The sequence below is a fragment of the Aquarana catesbeiana genome, linkage group LG05 (assembly GCF_042186555.1).
Source record: "Aquarana catesbeiana isolate 2022-GZ linkage group LG05, ASM4218655v1, whole genome shotgun sequence".
NCBI lineage: Eukaryota > Metazoa > Chordata > Amphibia > Anura > Ranidae > Aquarana > Aquarana catesbeiana.
Genome location: NC_133328.1, coordinates 96961695 through 96982240, shown reverse-complemented (window position 1 = coordinate 96982240; position 20546 = coordinate 96961695). Strand labels below are relative to the sequence as shown.

At 49.5% G+C, this 20546-nt stretch overlaps 1 pseudogene; it reads left to right on the top strand.

The window, feature by feature from the left end:
• The window catches only part of LOC141144365 (uncharacterized), a 36638-nt pseudogene that overhangs the window by 3181 nt on the left and 12911 nt on the right, over positions 1 to 20546 (top strand).

Genomic DNA, 20546 nt, shown 5'->3' with positions numbered 1-20546 from the left:
TATAGTGGACAGTGTAGTGTAGTGGACAGTATAGTATAGTGGTCAGTGTAGTGGACAATGTAGTGTAGTGGACAGTATAGTGTAGTATGGTGGTCAGTGTAGTATAGTGGACAGTGTAGTATAGTGGACAGTGTAGTATGGTGGTCAGTGTAGTGTAGTATAGTTGTTAGTGTAGTATGGTGGTCAGTATAGTGTAGTATAGTGGACAGTGTAGTATGGTGGTCATTATAGTGTAGTATAGTGGACAGTGTAGTGTAGTGGACAGTATAGTATAGTGGTCAGTATAGTGTAGTATAGTGGTCAGTGTAGTATAGTATAGTGGACAGTATAGTATAGTGGTCAGTGTAGTGTAGTATAGTGGTCAGTATAGTGTAGTATAGTGGTCAGTGTAGTGTAGTATAGTGGACAGTATAGTATAGTGGTCAGTGTAGTGGACAGTGTAGTTCTCAGTGTAGTGTAGTATAGTGGTCAGTATAGTGTAGTATAGTGGTCAGTGTAGTGTAGTATAGTGGACAGTATAGTATAGTGGTCAGTGTAGTGGACAGTGTAGTTCTCAGTGTAGTGGTCAGTATAGGAATCAGGTAGGTCAGTAGTACTTGTATTTGAAGGGACTCAGGGATAGCTAAAAGTCTGCAGGTTAGGGGGGGGGGCGCAAATTACTTGCCTTGCCCCGGGTGCTGACAACCCACGCTACGCCACTGCTTTCGATTTCTTCCTCCTCTTCAGAAGGGTTGTGAAGCAGATCACATAGAGCTTGTATGGATGACGTGGTGGAGAACTCCCCCAGATGTTCCTCCATGTTGCCCCTGCAGGTATGGTTCAAGAAAAGTTACAATAAACTTTCACAAAGTCACAAAAGACTGATAGAAATAATAGGCTGTCAGGGCATGCATAGACACAAACACAAGCTCAGTGTTGGCAGTAGTTACTAAATAGCATCCTCTCTTAGCACACAAAATGTGACACTATGCAGAATATCTAACGCACATGTGTCAAACACAAGGCCCCGGGGGGGCAAATTTGGTTGCCAGGCCATTTCATGTGGCCCTCACACCTCTCCTGCAGCTTTGGCACCCCCCTCATCCTCGCCCCCACCTTGTCTCAGCAGCTGGCAACAGAGGGGAGGACAGAACTCCTCCACCAGATCCTGCGCTTCTCTGTGCAGTCGTGGAGAGACTCGTCTCTGCCCCACTCCCACCCCCCCTCCCCATCTCAGCAGTCGGCAGCTAAGAGGAGGACAGAACTCCTCCTACAGATCCTGTGCTTCTCTGTGCAGCCATGGAGAGACTCGTCTCTGCCCCCTGTCCCCCCATCTCATCAGTCGGCAGCTGAAAGGAGGACAGAACTCCTCCTACAGATCCTGCACCTCTCTGTGTAGCCACAGCACCCCCTCCCCCCCCCTCCACTGGTCTCAGCATCCAGGCCTCCTCCAAACTCTGCACTTTCTGCTTCCCAGATCCGCCACCCAGCTTCTTCTTGGAAGCAGCACAAGTAAACGGGGGTGCACTATGATATAAGGGTGGATGAAGGACTCTTGAGTGGGGGGGGGGGGGGGGTTCCTGACATCTGATGTAAGGGGGGGGGTGGGGTGCTCTGGACATCTAGTCTTACAGGTAAGAAGGCCAACCAATGGTCATAAAAATAATATTGGAATGACATTAAAGAGCCAGCATGTTTTGGGGGTGCTGGCACACCCGCCTCCCCCCTCATCAGGGCTTGGAATTTGCGTGAACTTAAAATGAAATTACTCAGTTTAGGTAAATTATTGTAAGAAATAAATATTTTTAAAATAACAAACATGTTATACTTACCTGCTCTGTGCAACTGTTTTGCACAGAGCAGCCCCGATCCTCCAATTCTGAGGTCCCCCGGCGGCGCTCCTCCTCTTCATTGGGTGTCACCACGACTGCTCCTTTGACAGGGAGGGTCTGCGCTGATTTATTATCAGCGCAGCCCCTCAGAGGATGTCCACCCGGGACCACCAGGGACGCCGCCAGGACCACCAGGGATACCCACCACTTGTGACCACTAGGTATGCCACCCATGGCCACCAGGGATGCCAATCAGTGCCCACAATCAATGCCAATCAGTGCCCATCACTAATGCCTGCCAATCAGTGATGTCTATCAGTGCCACCTATCAGTGCCCATCAGTGCCGCATTTCAGTGCCACCTATGCATGCCCATCAGTGCCACCTATGCGTGCCCATCTGTGCCGTCTATAAATGCCCATCAGTGCCACCTATCAATGCCGCATATTAGTGCCCATCATCAGTGCCACCTCATTGGTGCCACCTCATCGGTGCCCATCAGTCCCGTCTATTAATCCTCATCAGTGCTACCTATCAGTGCCACATGTTAGTGCCCATCATCAGTGCCACCTCATTAGTGCCCATCAGTGCCACCGTATCAGTGCCCATCAGTGAAGGAGAAAAACTTATTTACAAAGTTTCGTAACAGAAACGAAAAAAAAAACTTTTTATTTTTCTAAATTTTCGGTCTTTTTTCATTTGTTTAGCAGAAAATAAAAATCCCAGAGTTGATCAAATACCACCAAAAAAAAGCTCTATTTGTGGAAACAAAATGATAACAATTTTATTTAGGTACAGTGCTGCACAACCGCGCAATTGTGATTTCAAAAGCAGCTGAAAATTGGCTTGGGCAGGAAGGAGGGGTTGCCCTGTATTGAAGTGGTTAATGACGGATAACCTGATTGCGTGTAACAATTTGCCTCGCCATCTACTGGTTATTACTCAGCACTGCAGCTCAGGTCTCGGCAGAGCACACCTTCCCTATTCAAGGCGGTTTAAGTAGATTGCTGAACACTCAACCAGTACCTGATCAGCAGATTTACAAGAAACAAGTCTGATAAAATTGGGGTGACGTTAAACAGCCAAAACATTTCAGGGGCTCTCACACTAGATAATATTTGGGGGTGATATTAAACATCCAACACTTTTAGGGCCCCTGGCACCTTTCCCATTAGGCTTGCAATTTGCATGGGACCTAAAATGCAGCTAGAGCCGTGCTGTGGTGTTCGCTGTGATCCCAGCCTCAATGGCAACAGAACAACTGGTCCCCGCTACTCCTTACCTCTTCCAAAAGAGCTGCAAGGATAACGAAAGCGATCGGAGCAGTCATGTGACAACATCAGACCTCATTGCGTGGCCCATAGCAGGGGTCTCCAAAGTTTTAAAACGAAGGCCTTCAGACTTTAGGAGGGCCAGATTGTGCCCACCTGGGGCAGAAAATGTACCGAGCACCGCATCAGTGAGAATAAATATGGCCTCAGGGTTGGTGGTCAATAGGAGGAGGAGTAGTGCCCCTAATTAGTAGTAGGAATAGTATCCCATCATTGGCATTGGTGTAAGAAATAGTGCTCCGTTGTTGGTATCAGTGGGCCGAATAGTGCCCCAAGGGCTGGATAAAGGCTAGCAAAGGGCCACATATGGCCCCCGGGCCGCAGTTTGGGGACCCCTGGCCTATAGCATACCCCTGGTGCAAGGGCTGCGTGTTCCTGCATGGGGATACACAAGGCAATATGTCGCTTCCTGGATGCATGTTTTAACCCTTAAAAAGTCTGCAGCACTGCACCTCAAACACGGGCAGTTGCATGTTGGTTGCCATTCACCAGCACGCCCAAATTAACGGCCATGCACATTTTCACGTGAGGCGTATCTACAGCATACGCTCGCAGGAGGGGCAGGGTTACCAGCATGGGGATGCAGTTGACAGCAATGGGGCTGCACAAAACACCTGTGCACCCCCCATGCAGGTAAACACGGCCCCCGCAGGGATGTGCGCTGTAGTACGCCCCGTGTGAAATGGTGCACGTCCGTTTTTTTGGGTGTGCTGGTGAATGACCTGTTCTAGCTACAGATTGTGTTCAGTGGGCAGTACAGCAGTCAAACGTGACCTATTCAACTTAATGCAGCCACACTGCAACCAGCCTGCAACTGCATGTAATGCATGCCGGTACAGGCTTTCATGGGTTAAAATAGGCATCCAGGTGGCGACATATTGCAACTGCGCTATCTTCAGGGATTTTGTTTTCAGCGAGAACGCATGGAAACGAAGTGCTGGCCCGGCACCTCCAGCACTGAATGTATGTAATAGCAAGGGGTGCTGAAGGTCGCTGCTGAGGGATCTTTTGTCATTGATGGGGATCTGTTTTTGTGTAAGGATCTATTGTTGCTGGGGGGGAGCTTATGTTCCTCCTAGGGATCCACTGTTGAGGGAGAGGTCTACTGTTGCTGGTTCATGGAGGGTCTATTGATGGTGGTTGCTTGGAGATCTGTTATTGCTGCTGGGGGGGGGGGGGGTTGTTTAACATTGCTGGGGTGGATCTTTTGTTGCTGGGGGTGGTCCATTGCTGTGTGGGGGAACTATTGATGCTGAAGTGTGGTCTATTGTTGCTAGGGGGATTTATCGTTGTGTGGGGAATCTATTGTTGCTGGGGTGTGGTCTATTGTTGCTGGGGGGATTTATTGTTGTTGGAATGGGTTCCATTGTTGCTGGGGGGATTTATTGTTGTTAGAGTGGGGTCCATTGTTGCTGGGAGAGTCTATTGTTGTTGGAGTGGGGTCCATTGTTGCTGGGAGAGTCTATTATTGTTGGAGTGGGGTCCATTGCTACTGGGGGGATTTATTGTTGTTGGAGTGGGGTCCATTGTTGGTGAGAAAGTCTATTGTTGTTGGAGTGGGGTCCATTGTTGCTGGGAGAGTCTATTGTTGTTGGAGCGGGGTCCATTGCTACTGGGGGATTTGTTGTTGTTGGAGTGGGGTCCATTGTTGCTGGGAGGATTTATTGTTGTTGGAGTGGGGTCTATTGTTGCTGATAGGCTTTATCACTGTGCGGGGAATCTATTGTTGCTTGGGTGTGGTCTACTGTTGCTGCAGGAGGATCCTTCATTGCTGGAGTGGGGGTCTATCGTTGCTGGGGGGGATTTATTGGTTCTGGAATGGGGTCCATTGTTGCTGGGCTGGGTTTGTTGTTTCTAGAGTGGGCTTCATTGTTACTGGGGAGGCTTTATTGTTGTGTGGGGAATCTATTGTTGCTGGGGTGTGGTCCATTGTTGCTGCAGGGGGATCTATTTTTGCTTGAGTAGGGTTTTATACTTGCTGGAATGGGGTCTATCGATGCTATGGGAATTTATTATTGCTGGAGTTTGGTCCATTGTTGCTGACGGAGTCTATTGTTGCTGGGGTGGGGTCTGGTGTTGCTGGGGATCTATTGTTGCTGGAGGGGTGTATTGTTGCTGGCTGCAGAGGATCTATTTTACTGCTTTTCTTGTTATCATTACCAAACTTCATACAAATTACTTATCACCATAAAATACTTGGTTCTGTACTCTCTAAAAGGGGCGGTACTGGATATGGGGTGGAACCAAGAGTTAGTGCTTGGAGGTGGGTAGCGGTTGGAACCAAGGGACGGTGCTCGGGGGTGGGTAGGGGGCGGAGACAAGGGACGGTGTTCGGAGGTGGGTAGGGGCGGAGACAAAGGACGGTGCTCGGAGTTGGGTAGGGGGCGGAGACAAGGGACGGTGCTTGGAGCTGGGTAGGGGGCGGAGACAAGGGATGGTGCTCTGAGCTGGGTAGAGGTTGTAAACAAGAGACGGTTCTTGGGGGTGGGTAGAGAGTGGTACCAAGGAACAGTGCTCGAAGGTGGAACCAAGGGACGGTGCTTGGAGGTGGGTAGAGGGTGGAACCAAGGGACGGTGCTCAGAGTTAAGTAGGTGCTGGAGCCAAGGGACGGTACTCCAAGGTGTGCTGGTGTTGGAACCAAGGGACGGTGCTCGGAGGTGGATAGGGGGTGGAACCAAGGAACGATGTTTGGCGGTGGGTAGGGGGCGGAGACAAGGAGCGGGGCTCAGAGGTAGGTAGGGGCGGAGACAAGAGACTGTGCTTGGAGGTGGGTAGGGGTGGAACCAAGGAACGATGCTCAGCGGTGGGTAGGGGCGGAGACAAGAGACTGTGCTCGGAGGTGGGTAGAGGGCGGAGACAAGGGATGGTGCTCGGAGGTGGGTAGAGGGCGGAGACAAGGGATGGTGCTCGGAGGTGGGTAGAGGTTGTAACCAAGGGACGGTTCTTGGAGGTGGGTAGAGAGTGGAACCAAGGAACAGTGCTCGAAGGTGGAAAAAAAGGGACGGCGCTTGGAGGTGGGTAGGGGGTGGAACCAAGGGACAGTGCTCAGAGTTAAGTAGGTGCTGGAGCCAAGGGATGGTGCTCCGAGGTGTGTAGGTGTTGGAACCAAGGGACGGTGCTCAGAGGTGGATAGGGGGTGGAACCAAGGGACGCTGCTCGGAGGTGGGTAGGGGGCGGAGAGGTGGGTAGGGGCGGAGACAAGAGACTGTGCTTGGAGGTGGGTAGGGGGTGGAACCAAGGGACAGTGCTCGGAGGTGGGTAGGTGTTGGAACCAAGGGACGCTGCTCGGAGGTGGGTAGAGCGTGGAACCAAGGAACGATGGTCAGCGGTGGGTAGGGGCGGAGACAAGAGACTGTGCTCGGAGGTGGGTAGGGGGTGGAGACAAAGGACGGTGCTCGGAGGTGGGTAGGGGGTGGAGACAAGAGACTGTGCTCGGAGGTGTGTAGGGGGTGGAGACAAAGGACGGTGCTCGGAGGTGGGTAGGGGGTGGAGACAAGAGACTATGCTTGGAGGTGGGTAGAGGTTGTAAACAAGGGAGGGTTCCTGGAGGTGGGTAGGGGGTGGAACCAAGGGACGGTGCTTGGAGGTGGATAGCGGTGGAGACAAGGGATAGTGCTCAGAGTTGGGGAGGGGCGGAGACAAGGGACGGTACTCGTAGGTGGGTAGGGGCGGAGACAAGGGACGGTGCTCGTAGGTGGGTAGGGGCGGAGACAAGGGACGTTGCTTGTAGGTGGGTAGGGGCGGAGACAAGGGACGGTACTCGTAGGTGGGTAGGGGCGGAGACAAGGGACTGTGCTCGTAGGTGGGTAGGGGCGGAGACAAGGGACGGTACTCGTAGGTGGGTAGGGGCGGAGACAAGGGACGGTGCTCGTAGGTGGGTAGGGGCGGAGACAAGGGACGGTGCTCAGGGGTGGGTAGGGGCGGAGACAAGGGACGGTACTCGTAGGTGGGTAGGGGCGGAGACAAGGGACGGTGCTCGTAGGTGGGTAGGGGCGGAGACAAGGGACGGTGCTCGTAGGTGGGTAGGGGCGGAGACAAGGGACGGTGCTCAGGGGTGGGTAGGGGCGGAGACAAGGGACGGTACTCGTAGGGGCGGAGACAAGGGACGGTGCTCAGGGGTGGGTAGGGGCGGAGACAAGGGACGGTGCTCAGGGGTGGGTAGGGGCGGAGACAAGGGACGGTGCTCGTAGGTGGGTAGGGGCGGAGACAAGGGACGGTGCTCGTAGGTGGGTAGGGGGCAGAGACAAGGGACGGTGCTCGTAGGTGGGTAGGGGGCAGAGACAAGGGGCGGTGCTCGGAGGTGGGTTGGGGGGCAGATGACTAAAGGGGGGGATTTCCTGCACCTAGTCTCTGAGAATAAAAGCCCTGTTTATCATATTGCGGTAACATGTTCACTGTGGTGCCTTTCATTGCAAATTGAAACCTGATGCACACTATTGCTATTGGTCATTGTGCGGTGCAATGCATTCCGGCAGAACGCATAGTGGATCAGGCGGCCTGTATAGTAGATCTCTCCTCCATCCATACAGGGGGACACCTGGGGGGGGGATAAGGAGGGGTCGGGTTGTCAGGGAGGGACAGCTGGGTGTTGTGGTTCTTCTCCTGTGTGACATCCCATAATAGTACACCTCACACATACTGCAGCCAGGAAGGAATGAGGAGACTATGAAGAAGCACAGGGCACCCCGAGGACCCGGATGACACTCACCTTCCTCCTCCGGACATCTCCAGGATTGTATTTGCCGCATCTGTGTTGCCGAGGTAACCAAAACATTGGGGTCCTTTCTATGGGTGACATCGGCGAATGCCAGAAATGAATTCAAATGAAAGGGTAAAATAGGAAGTGGCCGCATTCGTGTACCGCAACGATACTCGGCGGTCAGAAATCAGTAACTAGTATAGGATTGTACTGTTATTATTTGTACAGGCAAAATTCTGGACACCTAAAGGGGCCTTTCGGTGTGTTTCCGGACATGCGCAGTACGCAGCTGTTTGCCAGAGCCTGAGGAGGAGGTAAACGTTATCTCCCGCCACCGGTGAGTATGAGGAGTACCTGGGGGAGGAGTGTGTGTGTGTGAAGAATACTAGGGGGGTGTATGAGGAGCACTGTGTGGGTGTGTACGAAGAATACTGGGGGGGGACGTCGGCGTATGAGGAGCACTGGGGGGGGGGGGGAATGTCGGCGTATGAGGAGCACTGGGGGGGGGGGGGGTGTCGGCGTATGAGGAGCACTGAGGGGAGGATGTCGGCGTATGAGGAGCACTGGGGGGGTATGTTGGCGTATGAGGAGCACTGGGGGGGGGGGGGGGGGGGAATGTCGGCGTATGAGGAGCACTGGGGGGGGGGGGAAATGTCGGCGTATGAGGAGCACTGGGGGGGGGGGAATGTCGGCGTATGAGGAGCACTGGGGGGGGGGGAATGTCGGTGTATGAGGAGCACTGGGGGGGGGGGAATGTCGGCGTATGAGGAGCACTGGGGGGAGGATGTCGGCGTATGAGGAGCACTACGGGGGGGATGTCGGCGTATGAGGAGCAGGGGGGGGGGGGGGGATGTTGGCGTATGAGGAGCACTGAGGGGGAAGTTGGTGTGTAGGTGTAAAGGGGGGGGGGGTGTAGTTTTGGTTTTATTGATGGATTTTTATAAGACTCAGAATATTTCTCTGTACATTCGGACAGTTCAGGATTTATATTCTGCCTCCTCCTCTTCCTCCTCCTCTAGACACCATCATGTCAACCGGCTTCAGCTTCGGGTCAGCTGCCCCTGCTGGAGGCTTTAGCTTCGGAACCGCTAAAACCACGGCTTCCACGGGAGCGACCGGCTTCTCATTCGGCACCACCACAGCCGCCGCCCCAACTGCTGGTTTCAGTTTTGGCAACGCACAGGCAAATCCCGCATCCATGTCACAGCCCAGCTCACTCTTCTCCTTTGCCACGCCGGCGGCAACCACAACGGCGGCAGCAGCAGCACCAGCAACCGGCTTTTCCTTTGGTACACCAACCTCATCCGTCTCCACCGGAGCGCCTACGGGGGGGAATGGCCTTTGGGTAAGAAGAGTTTTTTGTGTTTCTTGTACAGCTTCTATGAAATATATAGAAACAATGTTGCAAGTCCATCCTATTCACCACTTCAAGGCTGCAGTGTGTGTGTATATGTGTGTAATATATGTATATGTGTGTGTGTGTATATATATATATATATATATATATATATATGTATATGTGTGTGTGTGTGTGTGTGTGTGTGTATATATATATATATATATATATATATATATATATATATATATATATATGTATATGTGTGTATATATACACACTGGAACGCTTTCAGAAGCGCAGCGGGAGGGGACATCCCCCTCCCACAACTCGCTGGTATTTCTCGGGCTTACCGTTTACACCAGGTCACCCGAGAAACGATCCGGCGTTACGGCTGGCTGGTTCCAGAGGTGATCAAAGAATTGATCCTCTTTCATCGCCTCTATGGCCTTGGAGGACTGTAGCGACGTAGTGACGTCACTTCCGGTTCAGGCGGAAGTAAATACATTTTTAAGTTTCTTTTTGCTTTTAACGGTAAAGAAGAGATTTGGGGGTCTTTTTTGACCCCCAGATCTCTCAATAAAGAGGACCTGTCTTCCTTCATTCTTTTCTAAAGGATGTTTATACATTCTTTGTAATAGAAATTTAAAAGTAATCGATAAAAAAAAAAAAATTTAAAGGCACAGCGTGAAAATAAATGAAAGCTCCCCCCCCCCCCCTTCCTCCGCGCTCGAGCGCAGAAGCGAACGCATTACGCGTATGTAAACGGAATTCGCACCTCACAGGTGGTATCGCCACGCCCGTGAGAGTGAGAGCAATAATTCTAGCGCTAGACCTCCTGTGTAACTAATCAGGTAACCTGTAAAAGTGTTTAAAGCGTCGCCTATGGAGTTTTTTTTTTTTTAAGTACCGTAGTTTGTCTCCATTTCATGACTGTGCGCAATTTTAAAGCGTGACATGTTGGGTATCTATTTACTCGGCGTTGCATCATCGTTCACCTAATACAAAAAAACTAGGGTACGTAGTGTGTTTTTTTTTTTTTTTTTTTTTTTTTGTTTTTTGTTTTGTTTTTGTTTTTTTGTTTTTAATTTTTTTATTATTCATTAACCACTTGCCTTCCAGGCACTTATACCCCCCTTCCTGCCCAGGCCATTTTTCAGCTTTCAGCACGTTCACACTTTGACAATTGCGCGGTCATGTAACTCTGTACCCATGTGAGATTTTTATCATTTTTTTCACACAAATAAAGATTTCTTTTGGTGGTTTTTATTCACCACTGGGGTGTTTAGTCTTTGCTAAATAAATGAAAAAAGGCCAAACTTTTTTTTTTTTTTTTTTTTTTTTAAATTAACTTTTTCATAGTTTGTTATAAAATTTTGCAAACAGGTAATTTTTTTTTTTTTTTCCTCCTTCACTGATGAGGCTGCACTGATTGGCGGCAATGCTGGGCACTGATTGGCAGCACTAATGGGACTGCACTGACAATCATGACACTGATAGTCGGTGCCCTGATTGTGAATGCAGATGTCCTTTTTTCATAAGGCAGTTATCGGCTCTCTTCTCCTCATGCTGTCAGTGTGAGGAAAGGAATGCCTAAAGCCGGCTTCTGTTTACATTGTGCTCAGCTGTGACTGGATACAGCTGATCATGTGGTAAAGAGTCATTGATTGGCTCTTTACTTCCCGAGGACACTGCTATTACAGAGCGCGCCGCAGCGGGTCCGATCACTGAAGGACCTCATATGACGCCCTCCCAGAACTGGTCGGAAAGTAGTGTAATTTTTTTTATTTATTTTTTTAATTGCGTTTGCAAAACCACTGCGCAACTACTGTGTGACATAAAAAATTGTAATCACCATTTTATTCTCTAGAGCAGTGATGGCAAACCTTGGCACCCCAGATGTTTTGGAACTGCATTTCCCATGATGCTCCAGCACTCTGCAGTGTAGCCGAGCATCATGGGAAATGTAGTTCCAAAACATCTGGGGTGCCAAGGTTCTCCATCACTGCTCTAGGGTCTCAAAAAAACAAAAAAAAAGTGTAATGTTTGGGGGTTATTAAGTAATTTTCTAGCAAAAAATACTGATGTAAACTTGTAAACAAAAAAGTGCCACAAAAAGCCTGGTCTTCAAGTGGTTAGCCACTTCAGCTCCGGGAAGATTTCCCCCCTTTTTGCAGTACGGCACTGCGTTACTTTAACAATTGTGCGGTCATGTGACCCTGTACCCAAATTAAATTCCCCCTCCCCCCAAAAAAAAATAGTTTTTTCTTTGTTTTATTTTTTAGTGATATTTGATCACCTCTGCGTTTTTTTTTTTTTGTTTTGTTTTTTATGCGCTATTGACAAAAAACTACCGCCAATTTTGGGGAAAAAATATATATTCTTTTTACTTTTTGCTATAAAACACATCCGATTTAAAAGAAAAAAAAAATGTAAAAAAAAAAAAAAAATCCCAATAAGCGTATATTGATTGGTTTGCGCAAAAGTTATGGCGTCTACAAACTATGGGATAGATTTTTGGAAATTTTTTTTATTACCTTTTTTTTTTTTTCACTAGTAATGGCAGAAATCAGCGGCTTATAGTGGGACTGCGATTATTGCGATGGATTGGGCACTAGCTGACACTTTTTGGAGGGGCGATGACACGAATACAGTGATTAGTGCATGAAAATATGCACTGTCACTGTACTGATGACACTGGTTGGGAAGGGGGTTAACATCAGGGGGCGATCAAAGGGTTAAACGTGTGCCTAGCCTGAGTTTTGTTACAGTGCGGGAGGGGCTTTAACTAGGGGGAAGGCATAGATCCTGTGTCTCTGCTTTGCAGGAACGCGGGATCCATGCCCTCCTTACTGACAGAACGGCGATCTGCTTTGTTTACGTGGGCAGATGGCCGTTCTGCCTGGGTGACTGAGGACATCAGCGGGACCCACTGTGTAGAATCGCAGCAGGAGCGAGGCGGCGTGCACTCGCGCCCGATACCCGGAGGTGCAGGATGACGTGTGTATGTGATAGATAGAGATACATATTTTATTTATTTATTTTCAAAGTCATGTGACTGATAACAGATATCGATACCAACTCGCCACTATAATTTTAAATACAGTATTTAACATAACTTTTTTTTTTTTTTCTCCCTCTCTAGGGCTAATACTGCCAAGTTCTCTCTAAATACACAGATCGGAAATAGTACTATGGGTGGAGCTACACAGCCTGCTATCGGTGGAATGGCACAGCCTTCTATGGGTGGAGCTTTGCAGTCTGCTCTTGGTGGTGCTATGCAGTCTTCTATGGATGGAGCTATGCAGTCTTCTATGGGTGGAGCTATGCAGTCTTCTATGGGTGGAGCTATGCAGTCTTCTATGGGTGGCGCTATGCAGTCTTCTATGGGTGGCGCTATGCAGTCTTCTATGGGTGGCGCTATGCAGTCTTCTATGGGTGGGGGCATGCAGTCTGCTATGGGTGGGGGCATGCAGTCTGCTATGGGTGGGGGCATGCAGTCTGCTATGGGTGGGGGCATGCAGTCTGCTATGGGTGGGGGCATGCAGTCTGCTATGGGTGGGGGCATGCAGTCTGCTATGGGTGGGGGCATGCAGTCTGCTATGGGTGGGGGCATGCAGTCTGCTATGGGTGGGGGCATGCAGTCTGCTATGGGTGGGGGCATGCAGTCTGCTATGGGTGGGGGCATGCAGTCTGCTATGGGTGGAGCTATGCAGCCTGCTCTTGGTGGAGCTACCCAGCCTGCTCTTGGTGGAGCTACCCAGCCTGCTCTTGGTGGAGCTACCCAGCCTGCTCTTGGTGGAGCTACCCAGCCTGCTCTTGGTGGAGCTACCCAGCCTGCTCTTGGTGGAGCTACCCAGCCTGCTCTTGGTGGAGCTACCCAGCCTGCTCTTGGTGGAGCTACCCAGCCTGCTCTTGGTGGAGCTACCCAGCCTGCTCTTGGTGGAGCTACCCAGCCTGCTCTTGGTGGAGCTACCCAGCCTGCTCTTGGTGGAGCTACCCAGCCTGCTCTTGGTGGGGCTACGCAGTCTGCTCTTGGAGGAGCTACCCAGCCTGCCATTGGAGGAGCTACGCAGTCTGCTCTTAGTGGAGCTACCCAGCCTGCTCTTGGTGGAGCTACCCAGCCTGCTCTTGGTGGAGCTACCCAGCCTGCTCTTGGTGAAGCTACCCAGCCTGCTCTTGGTGGAGCTACCCAGCCTGCTCTTGGTGGAGCTACCCAGTCTGCTCTTGGTGGGGCTACGCAGTCTGCTCTTGGAGGAGCTACCCAGCCTGCCATTGGAGGAGCTACGCAGTCTGCTCTTAGTGGAGTTACGCAGTTACCCAGCCTGCTATAGGTGGAGCCACTCAAAGTGCAGGTTTCTCGTTTGGAACTACAACGGCACAGCCACAGCCATCTCTCACCGGAGGCTTCGCCTTCTCTGGCCAACCAGCGACCACCGCCTCCGCAACTGCAAACCCAGCGAGCACCGCTCAGACAGGCGCATCCTTCTTCACGTCGGCATTTTCCATGGCGCCAGCTGCCACGTCCACCGCACCCACCACTACCCTAGCCCCAGCGCAGGCACCTGCCACCCAGCAGACTTCCACTTTATTTTCAAGACCACTTGAGACTGCATCAGGTAATCGCACAGTAATCTTGAGGAATGCTTTTTTTTTTATTATACCATTTGTTTTGTAAAAAAGCCAGAAAACTTTTTTTTTTGTTTTTACTTTGATATTAGCTCTGAACACCTTTTTATTCATTTAGCAGCAGCGTGACGTGTCTCCTTCTCATAACTAGTAAGCTTTAAGCCTCCATTCACACTATTAACCCGCATGTAAATCGCACAGGAACTGCACTGCAATTCCTGTTCAAAGCCAATGTCACCAGCACACCGAGGATCTCCAGAATGGTTCCTATGCTTTAATCAGAGATCACATCGTTGCAGCAGATTGCAGCGTTTCGGAGTCACACAGGACCCCTTCATCAGGCGTGTGGCCCGATGAAGGGGTTCTGTGTGACTCCGATACGTTGAAATCTGCTGTAACGATGTGGTAGCTGATTAACGCCTAGGACCCTTTTCCACAGATCCTCGGTGTGCTGGTGACGTTCTTTCGCCCTAACTTGACACGGTTCCTTCAGTCGCCCACTTTATACGCACATCCATTTCTACAGGAACTTGTGCGTTGGAAGCATTCCTGTTTCACATGAGATTTTGAATGGGCTCAAATCACACCGGGTTGTGCGTGCACCAAATAACCGGTACTAAAGTTTCCATCAATAAGAACACTCTATGGATGGATGAATTGAATGAAAGGTCTACCTTCTTCATTCATAGATAGCTATAGTACAGCATCTGTGAATGGAGGAAGGGGGAGGGGCAGACATCGTCAGCACTCTTGGTACATATGACCGTTCCCTCAGGTCTGCTAAAGTGTATATATTACCCCAATATTTCATATTCCTGCTTTGCCTCTCTGTTACCATGTACTTGTATTTAAATGTCTCCCGTTCTCTTCGCATTGGTTCCTTCATGTGAAACCCCTTCTTGATCTGTCAGTCCCCTGCTTTCCTATTTTCAACTGACCACACTAGGACTGGAAGCACATCCATGCCAGCATGGTCCGTTTTCTTTATTCTTTGCATTGTACTTTGGAGAACAACCCTGCCTGTCCTCCTGTGGTCAGACTTGTGCTGGCAGGCTTCCCGCCCTCCTTCCCTGTAGAACGATTTGAATCAAGTTTTTTTTTTTTTTTTTTTTTTTTTTTTTTTTTTTCTTTTTGGACACCGCGCCAGTTCTGAGGAGCTGCGGGCAGGAGTTTTTAGGTGAGGCCACGGCTTTGGCTTAGTCCGTGGCGTCCGGCCTCGCAGACTAGGCCGAAGCCGCGGCCTCGCCTAAAAACTCCTCGGTACCGGTGCGGTGTCAGCACCAGTCCTAGTGAAAAAAAAAAAAAAAATCTAAAAAAATCGATTTGCTGAAATTTTGAATAGATTTGACCTCTCAAATCGATTCAAGATTTCAATCGATTTTTTTTTTCCCAGCCCTACTGCCCTGTACAGCTCTTCAGTGGTAAGATCAATGGGGGGGGGGGTCTGCTGTTCTCGCTTGGCAAGCACAGCACCTTTTACAGGGCAGAGGATTTTCTACCCCTGTTGGGGGTACTTTTTACACAGTTAAAAATGTACCCTTTTTCCTACACACTATAATCCTACGGAACGTTTTCCCCTTACAAGTGAATTAGGCTTCAAATTGCATGTTACCCCCCTTGATATGTGTTGTGTTATTCATAGGGATGCTCCGATGCCGGTATCGGTGCTGATGCCAAGCATTTGGGCGAGTATCGGTACTGGCTCAAATGCTCCCGATACCGAAACTGATACTTTGCTGAGCAATTTGCGTCAATATAAAATGAATGGGTGCAAGTCGCACTGCAAAGTATCGCATGCAATTTGAACAGGAATGCAGTGGGATTCCTGTCTGAATTGCATGCGATTTCCCCCACCGCATATGTGTGTTTATAGAAAGGGATTAAAGCGCCATCTAGTGGGCAGTTTAAAAAAAAAATGTTAGAACTCACAGTACATATCTGGCCATATGCAAAATATTCTACATAGGTGTCCCGGTCCGCCGATGATAGAAAATCAGGGCTGCTGGAGGTGCTGACAGGGCTGAAGCATAAGTTTCCCGGGACCCCGTGTGTGTATAGGGCAGAAGTGATGTCAGCTTAGGGGCGGACCACCTCTACATTTCCTTCAGCGGCCCTGATTTGCTATCATCGGTGGACCGCTTTCAAAATAATCTACATAGGTGTCCCAGTCTGTCCATTATAGCAAATCGGGGCCGCTGGAGGAAATGTAGAGGTGGTCCGCCCCTAAGCTGACATCACTTCTGCCCTATACACACACGGGGTCCCGGAACTTCTGCTTCAGCCCTGTCAACACCTCCAGCAGCTTCTTTGAGATTCTTTGCAGTGTGATTTGCATAAATTTTTGTTTTTTTGTATTGATGCAAATCCTACCGCAAAGTATTGGTACTTGAGATTCAGCGAGTACTGACTGAAAATATCGGTACTCGCCAATTAAAAAAAATAAATAAAAAAAACAAAAAAAACAGCATCGGTACAACCCTAATTATTTATATAGTTCTTGGTAAATGTAGCCTTTTAATGTTTTTATTAGGGTTGCACAAGCATAGAAACAGGTTGGTGTGGTCGGTTTGCATCCCAGCTGCTAATCCATGCTACAGGACCGCCCACCGTACCTGCCGTTCAGTGGTCTGGCTGATGCTGCCCTCGCTAGACTTTATCGATTGACAGGAGTTTATAGCAAGAGCATTGTGTGTATGTGTGTGTATGTTTGTTTGTTTTTTGTCTTTGTTTTTTTTTGTTTGTTTTTTTACAAATTGTTTCATCGTATGTTTTTATTTTCTTACTTTTTTAGTATCAACAGCAGCATCTACATCCAGCGCTTCGGCTATCAGTTCTCTCCTTGCGACCTCTGCGCCATCACTTTTTTCACTCAGCTCCACAACTGCTTCAGGTATGCGACTATCCATTGTATCTATCAAGCTGCTTTATTTTATCGCACAGGGTGATTGCTAAAAATACACTGACTTTTTTTTTTTTTGGTTTTGTTTTAGTTTTTTTTTTTGTTCTTCTTTCATATGGATAAGGTTTTAGGTCAGCTTATGTCTGTTTTTTCAGATTTAACCACTTGAGCTCCGGAAGGTTTTTATCCTCTTTAATGACTAGGCCATATTTTTTGTAGTTCTGCACTGTGCTACTTTTTAAGCACTTCAGCCCCGGAAGGATATACCCCCTTAATGACCAGGCCATATTTTTGAGATACGGCACTGCGTCGCCTTAACTGACAATTGCGTGGTCGTGTGACGCTGTACCCAAACATAATTGATGTTCTTTTTTTTTCACACAAATAGAGCTTTCTTTTGGTGGTATTTGATCACCTCTGCGGTTTTTATTTTTTGCGCTATAAACAAAAAAAGAGCGACCGTTTTGAAACAAAGCACTATTTTTTACTTTCTGCTATAAAAAATAGCCATAATTAAAAAAAAAAAAAAAAAAAAAAATCTTCATCAGTTTAGGCCGATACGTATTCTTCGACATAATTTTGGTAAAAAAAAATTGCATTAAGCGTATGATTGGTTTGCGCAAAAGTTATAGTGTCTACAAAATAGGGAGTAGATTTCTGGCATTTTTTATTATTATTATTAATTAATATTTTTTTTTTTTTTAACTAGTAATGGCGGCAAGCTGTGATTTTTAGCGGGGCTGCAACATTGCGGCGGACAGATTGGACACTTTTGACTTTTTTTTTTGGGACCATTGACATGTATACAGCGATCAGAGTTAAACATGACCACTGATTACTGTATAAATGTCATTGGCAGGGAAGGAGTTAACACTAGGGGGCGATCAAGGGGTTAAGTGTGTGCCCTAGACAGTGTTTCTAACTGTGGGGGAGGGGGGATGGGACTGCCTGGAGGAGGAGACCAATCGCTGTTCATAATCAGTATGAACAACTGATCTGTCTCTCTCGGGAGTGATCGTAGGTGTCTGGCGGACATCGCGGCCGCCTCGCAAGTGCATCAGCTCCTATGTCACACGGCAGGCGCGCACGCACCCCCCTATACCCCCTTGAAGCGCCTGCCATACAGCTATGGCGATTCGTGCAGGGAAGCCAACCTGCCGCATAACGACGGCGGCTGGTCGGCAAGTAGTTAGTGATACTAAAAGTCCTTTTTTTTTTTTTTTTTTTTTTTTTTTTTTTTTTTCTTTAATAATAGCAAAGCTGTTACACTTGCCTGCTCTGTGTAGTGGATTTGCACAGAGCAACCCGGATCCTCCCCCCTTCTCGGGTCCCACTTTGGCGCACCTGGCCCTTCCCTCCTGTTTAGTGCCCCCCCACAGCAAGCAGCTTGCTATGGGGGGTACGCCGAGCCACAGCTCCGTGTGTCCATTCACACATGGAGTCGCGGTTCGGCCCCGCCTCCTCCCTCTGTGCAGACCTGCCATTTCATCCGCCTTTCGATGTGCTGTGTTGGGGAGGAGTTTGAAGGGGGGGGGGACTTGTAATTGCAAAGGGGACAGTGTTTGTTTCAATAGGGGACTGTGAGGATGGGGTGGAGCTGTGAGATGAGTGGGGTGGGGTCGGTGATTGCAAGAGAGCTGTGTTTTAGAGGGAGTGGGTGATGTGAGGGGGGGACCTGTGATTGCAAGGGGGACTGTGATGTAATGAGGGTGGGTTCTGTGATGTTTAGGTGGGAGTGTGATGTAAGGGGGAGCTGTGATTTAGCGATGGGGTACTTGTGATTGCAAGGGAGACTGTGATGTAAGGGGGGGGGGGGGCTGTGATGTGAGGAAGTGGTGGGGCAGTGATGTGAGGAAGTGGTGGGGCAGTGATTGCAAGGGAGACTGTTATGTGAAAGGGGGGGGGGCATAAGACACTGATGTGAAGGGGATGTCTGTGATACGAAGGAGCTGGCTGAAGGCACTGACTTGGGGCTGTGATGTAAAGGGAGGAGGGCGGAGCTGTGATGTAAAGGGAGGAGGGCGGAGCTGTGATGTAAAGGGAGGAGGGCGGAGCTGTGATGTAAAGGGAGGAGGGCGGAGCTGTGATGTAAAGGAAGGGAGGGAGCTGCGGGGTAAAGGGAGGGAGCTGCGATGCAAAGGGAGGAGGGGGGAGCTGAGATGCAAGGGAAGGGGGAGGGAGCGGTGGGGTAAAGGGAGGGAGCTGTGATGTAAAGGGTGGAGGGCGGAGCTGTGATGTAAAGGGTGGAGGGCGGAGCTGTGATGTAAAGGGTGGAGGGCGGAGCTGTGATGTAAAGGGTGGAGGGCGGAGCTGTGATGTAAAGGGTGGAGGGCGGAGCTGTGATGTAAAGGGTGGAGGGCGGAGCTGTGATGTAAAGGGTGGAGGGCGGAGCTGTGATGTAAAGGGTGGAGGGCGGAGCTGTGATGTAAAGGGTGGAGGGCGGAGCTGTGATGTAAAGGGTGGAGGGCGGAGCTGTGATGTAAAGGGTGGAGGGCGGAGCTGTGATGTAAAGGGAGGAAGGGAGGGATCTGCGGGGTAAAGGGAGGGAGGGAGCTGCGATGCAAAGGGAGGGGGAGGGAGTGGTGGGGTAAAGGGAGGTAGGGAGGGAGCTGTGATGCAAAGGGAGGAGGGCTGAGCTGTGATGCAAAGGGAGGAGGGCTGAGCTGTGATGCAAAGGGAGGAGGGCTGAGCTGTGATGCAAAGGGAGGAAGGGAGGGAGCTGCGATGCAAAGGGAGGAGGGGGGGGAGCTGTGGAGTAAAGGGAGGAAGGGAGGGAGCTGTGGGGTAAAGGGAGGGAGCTGCAATGCAAAGGGAGGAGGGCGGAGCTGTGATCTAAAGGGAGGAAGGGAGGGAGCTGTCGGGTAAAGAGAGGAAGGGAGGGAGCTGCGATGCAAAGGGAGGAGGGGGCAGCTGCGAAAAATGACGTTGGATGTCATTTCACCTGGAAGAGAACAAGCTCTGGATGATGGGAGGGGAGTGGTTTGCGGCTGTCGGCACAATACGTTTGGATTATCTTGTACCAGTCTTCAGAATTTTTACTAACATACAAACTAATCCTTTTTTTTTTTTTTTTCTTAACAGCATCCTTAAACGCAAAGCTCCCTACTACTTCAGTAGCGCAGACCAGTGCTGCCAGCACCATTCCTAGTTCCAATATCAGGTAAGCACAATTTAAACGGTTTCATTCTTTGAGCATGAAGGCATATCTTACACCTTGTGGGAAAAAAATGCAGCGCTGTCCCTTTTAAGAATATATCAACATGTGTGAAATTTGAAGTCACTCAAAACCTGGGATCCCAAAAGGTGGATGCAGCTAATTTAAACAAATAGGCATAGAGTAGTCGCTGTGTGATGAAAGGGTGTACAGACGAATCCTTCGCCAACACTCCAATCATGCAGCCTCTTGCCAAAGAGGTTTGGCTACTTTTTTAAGCAGCCAAATAGCGTCAGTAATCCAGCTCCAGGCAAGATTGAAAAAAAAAAAAAAAAACTTTCCAAAGGCATCACTTCAGGTTCCAACACCATGGTTATGCTCGCAGTCCTCTCCAGAACGTCATGTATATTAGAAAAGAACTGAGAGCCTCCTCATGGTGTAGTACATTTTAAAAATCTAAGTTTAAATAAAGTATTGCACTTTGGCGAACTGAGGTATGAAGCATTAACCAGTCATTTGTGTAACCAACTATCAAGATGGCTGCGGTCCGTCACGGTGCGCGATGGCATCACATGCCGTAGCTCCACCCTGTGTGTTTCGTCACTAGGGGGACGTTGTCAGGGGCGGGTCCTAGTGAGGAAAACTCACAGGGTGGAGCCACAGTGTGTGACTTCATCAGTTGCCGTC